This window comes from Meleagris gallopavo, chromosome 15 (genome assembly GCF_000146605.3).
Source record: "Meleagris gallopavo isolate NT-WF06-2002-E0010 breed Aviagen turkey brand Nicholas breeding stock chromosome 15, Turkey_5.1, whole genome shotgun sequence".
Classification (NCBI taxonomy): Eukaryota; Metazoa; Chordata; class Aves; order Galliformes; family Phasianidae; genus Meleagris; species Meleagris gallopavo.
Genome location: NC_015025.2, coordinates 8,437,055 through 8,441,872, shown reverse-complemented (window position 1 = coordinate 8,441,872; position 4,818 = coordinate 8,437,055). Strand labels below are relative to the sequence as shown.

At 57.9% G+C, this 4,818-nt stretch overlaps 1 long non-coding RNA gene across 1 annotated transcript; it reads left to right on the top strand.

Moving 5' to 3' along the window:
* Positions 1-18: 18 nt before the first annotated feature.
* LOC109370083 lies at positions 19-1,818 on the top strand. The gene is made up of 2 exons (XR_002119882.2): positions 19-430; positions 718-1,818. It is a non-coding gene; the product is annotated as an uncharacterized LOC109370083 (long non-coding RNA).
* The last annotated feature ends 3,000 nt before the right edge of the window (positions 1,819-4,818 follow it).

The following is a 4,818-nucleotide window of genomic DNA, read 5'->3' as shown; positions in this document are numbered from 1 at the left end:
CGGCACGGCAGCAGCGGGCGCCGCGGGCCCGGTTTATAACATTGGCACTCTGGGGGTCACCCCCGGGATTCGCCCTTCCCATCGGATCCCCGTTCCCAAAAGCAGAGCGGCCAAATCCACCCCTCCCACACACACACACCGCCTCGAAACCACGAGGAAAGCGTGCAGAACCGTGAGAAAAACCAACAGCCAAAAACGATACTCTCCAATTTGTTTAAGAAATCAACACCGTCCAACAAAATAAATTCACATTTCACTGACTTTTGATTATTATTTTTTTTTTCTCCGTTCTTTAATTGCTCAACAGAGCACGGGAGGTGTCCGGGCTGAAGCATCACCCTCCTCCCCCTTCCCCGAGCTCTTCTCCGCCCTTCTGTCGCGGTGTCCCTGCAGGGAAGAGCTGAGCTCAGCGGGGCTCCAAAACGGGCCGGTAAGGAACGCGGGGACCGCATCAAAACTGCGGGTCTGCTTTTGCGGATGCGGCTTTCTTTTGAAATTTAAAAAGAAACTTTTCGAGATGCGACAAACCCGGTAACGTTACCCAGGGGAAACAAACTAAAAATCTAAAGAATTTGCACAAGATTTTCGTTTCTTTCTCTCACGTGAATACACCGTATTTACGGTGAACTGCACGCTCATCGGGCGGGTAGAAACTCTTTTTCGTGTGTTTATTTCTCACTTTCCCTCTCCCGTATGGTGTTTTTTTTTTTTCTCCAGCCACTTCTCAGCCGTTCTCCCCCTCCGGAGGACACAGAGCAGCAGCCGCACGGGGCCCCGGGGGGGATGGGGGGTGGCTGGCAGAGCCGGGACGCTCCGCTGCGGAGTCCCCGAGCCGTCCGGAGCCGCAGCCGAAGCCGGGATTCCCCACAGGGCTGCGCTCAGCAGGTGCGGCCCTCCGGCACGGAGCGCGTTTGCCCTCAGCCTCCGTTCTTTCTCCAATTCAATGGTGGAAAAAGGAAGAAACGCAAACCGAAATGAAAACGGCAATAAAAACGCGAGATGGACGGACAGCAAAAATTGAAAGAGGGTCCGACGGCGGCAAGTTAACGGGTTTCCATTCGTTTTCGTTATTATTTTTAAATTGATTATGAGCTGCCCGTGAGCCTCGAGGGCGGGGGGGGGATTTCGCCGGACAGCGGCAGCCCCGGCCCTCCTGTGCCTCCCCCGGGCTGCCCCGCTGCAGTGCGGCGAGGGGGGAGAGGAAGGAGAGCGGAGCCCCCGGCCGCCCGTCCCTGCATTTTCGGCAGTCGATTTCATGCCTCTCCGGTTGTGGGTCACGAGCAGGGCTTTGGCAGGAGCCGAGGTGACATCGCCAGGAGACGCTGAAGCGGAGGTAGGGGTCAGGGCTCTGTAACTCGACCGGTTTCATCCTCCCCCCTCCCCGGCTCGGCGCTGGAAGGGGCTCTCCCGGGGGTGCGGGCTGCTGGGAGCCCCGGGGAGCTGCGACAGCGGGAGGGAGGTGGGAATGCCTTTTAGGACAAATAATGTCCCAACACCATCTCACGTTAAATGTGCCCCCAACCCCGAACCGCACACCCCGCCTGCAGGGCCAAGGGCAGTCCCGATCAGAGGAGGGATGGGAGCGGGGTCCCGCTGCTCTGGAGCCCCGGAGCAGACCCACGGCGTGACATCGCGTAATGGAGCGGATTTGCACGGGCAGGAGGAAGCTGCGGATGCCTTGAGATCCCCGCGGCGGCTCCTACCCGCCCGGTACCGGCGGTCGGGACTGTGCCCGGGCAGCCGCCGCCGTTACAGCTTTGTCCTTCGAACCAACCCACATGTCGCCGTGTCCGGAAAGAAGAAAAAAACAAAAAAAAACAAAACAAAACAAAAAAACGTTCTAAAGAGATTTTGTCCATCTACTGACACCGCTGCTGCACCGTGGCTACGGGATTCCCATGTCGAGCCGTTATTGTGTTTACTAAACGTGAAACTCCCCTCATTTAGTTTTTCTGTCCCTAAAAGAATTGTACCGCGTCGCATTCCCCTTGGAAACTTAACGAACGAGCGCTTTGGTAATTAACTCCGACCATTAAAAAGGTTTTACTCGAGCTCATGTAAACGGTGCGTACCGGAGACGGCACCGAAGAGCGATCGCTGCGGCAGTGCTCGGGCTCTGAGACGGGAGCAAAGTCCCGAATTGCTCTCCCAGTCAGGAAGCCCGGCACAGGCAGCAAACCTACAGGGAAGGTAAAATTCAAGCATTTCGTTTTTCTGAGTAGCTCGCAGCCGAGGGGGAGGAAATCCACCTCCAGTGGCACGGAGCAGCAGCCAACCTAATTGCCGGATTCCAGGCACTGAGCCCAACGAGGGCAGCAGGGAAAGCCCACAACTGCTGCCCGAGTCACCGTGCCCCGGTCACCGGCTCGAGACACCGAGATGGGAGAGCAGCCACCAGCCGTCTCCTAGCCGCTTCTCCCTAAGAAGCAAACTGGGCTTTAAAACCGAAACATCACGCAGTGGTTTTATACTGGGTTTGGCAGAAATCGCCCCGAAATAACGGAGAAGACCCAAGCGGGTGCTTCCCGGCCGTGCTCTGCTCTGCTCGGAAGGGCAGAAATCTCTTTTCCCGGCGCAATCCCCGAGGTGAGGCGCTGGGTGTTGGAGGATGCTCTCCCCGCAGGAAATGGGCTCTGGGAACCCGCTCAGTTCCAGCAAGAAAGGCCCAAAAGAATCACAGCAAGGGAAGGAAGGGATTGTGGCTGCGGCGGGGAGAAGCGCCTGGACAGCTCCAAAGGCGTTTTCCTCCTCAGGAACGCGGAGGGGGAAAGCAGAGCTCCGGAGAGCTGCGGGAATGCCGAGGTCCCGCTATGGGAATGAGGAGATTGGCACCGGCTCGCGCAAGGAAACCCTAATAGGCTATTTCTGGACTACTGGCTCTTAACAAATCTATAGCACCTGAAGTGTTAGCACTCAATTAGTGACAAGGTTTTAAAACCCAGCGTTTACCGGCGAGGTATAAACAGAGTCCTCGGGAGATAGCCGGGAATTAGGGCCGGAGGGGGCCCTGGACACCTTACCCGGCTGGCAGTAAGAGGGAAACTTTTCCAAAAGGCCCCTTTTCTCTCTCTCTAAACAGTCCGAGGTGTCGAAAGCTCGGGGAGGGGGAGGGGAGAGGGAGGGAGGATGTGCTCTGCCAGCGTCTTGAGGCTTTTTTTTGTTTGTTTGTTTGTTTGTTTGTTTTCAGCTCTCTAAATATATACGTTAAACGAATTTCATTTAGCAGTCCTGGAGAGAAGCGATGGGGCGGTGTGGAAATCAGCCCCAGTCTGAAAGGGGTTCGTGGGCACTGGGGTCGGATCGGGACTGTGCGGGCATTGAGCCGCGGCACGCCGGGCTGAACCGCCCGCATTGGTGCTCGGAGCCCGGAGTGAACCGGAGAAGGAGGCGGGGTGCCGAGCCCCGACCCGGAAAGTCCGTGAGTTGCAGCGTGTCAGTGACTTATTCATCAATCAGCCGGACACAGAGCAGACCTGGCCTCTCTTTGCTCAGTGTTTGCTTTTTCACCAATTATTGCGGCCCTGCAGCTCTTTTTGTTGATACAGTAGTTCTAAAAAGTGCTAATGTTCATTTATCAGGGGACCGAGCCCGGGACTCCCACTAGTTGTGATTCTTCCAAAAATATAAACACGCGGAGAAGGGCTAAGGCTAAAGCCCCCATTTGTTTCTAAACTGCAGTATTAAAAGTGATGCATTGTTAAAGATAAAGCGGAGATAACGCTGTCTGTCTCCAATGAATGTCTCCCCGACGCATTAATGACATTCCAAATGATAGCTCCGGCTTATCGTTCAATTAATCACTTCCACCCTCTGCAGCCGGGCCCACATCGATCGGGAGCGGCCGTGTGACCGTGGGCTGCGGGAAGCCCTTCAGTGCTCCAGCAGCAGCCGTTCGTCGGCTGCTCTCCTGCCTGCGTCCCCGGGGCCGCCCCGACGGGGATGCGCTGCGGGCCGGGACCGCTCCTCTGCGGGCTCTCCGGGTGGGCAGCGCCTTTCTCCCCGGCCCTGAGAGCTCCGCCGTGCAGCGCTGTATCTCCCGGTAGCCCCGCGCACCCGGATTTCTCCCGTCCCGAAGGAGCTGCCCTTGAAAGCGGGTGGGCCTACTGCCGTCGGGCAGGGTTTAGGGAGAGATCGCGTTCACTTCGTTATTTTAGCATTTCCCTAAGCTAACTCGATTAGCTTTCAGAGAAATGAAAGGGAGGCAACGAGGACTGATAGGCCACCGGGCGGTGCCCCGCTGACCGGGCACACGAGAGGCTCTGGGAAGCTGCCTCCGCCCTCCCCGGGCTTCTCACCCCTTTTCCTGTAGCCGAGAAAAGACCCTCCGAGCCGCCGGCCCCCTCGGGCCCGGTATCCCAGGAGCGTCCTCGGGCAGCGCAGCCGCACGGAGCGGGATGGCCGCCGCCCTCCCTCTTTAAATAGCCGTATTTCAGGTCTTCCCGCACGGTAATCGCTCCGACTGTCAGCGCGAGATCCGGATCTGCTTCACAAAGAACCGCTCTCGGGAAGGCAGCGGGAGGCTGCATGGAGATCGCGAGCGCTGCTGCAACCCCGGCCCCAAAGCCACAGCTTCGCTCGCAAAAGAACCCTTAACTCAGTGCCCCCGAGCGGGACTCGAAAGTGGAGAGGCGCAAATCTCTCCGGAGGAGAGGGGAAAGGCAGCAGCTCGGGGCACAGCTGCGGACAGGTGCTCGGCTTTTCCCCGCCTCGGAGCATCCATCCTCATCTACGAGAGGAGGAAGGTTTGCGGCAGGGCCCGGCTGCAGCCCGGGGACAAACCCTGCGAACCGCCCCTCGTCTACAAACCTGCCCCCAGAT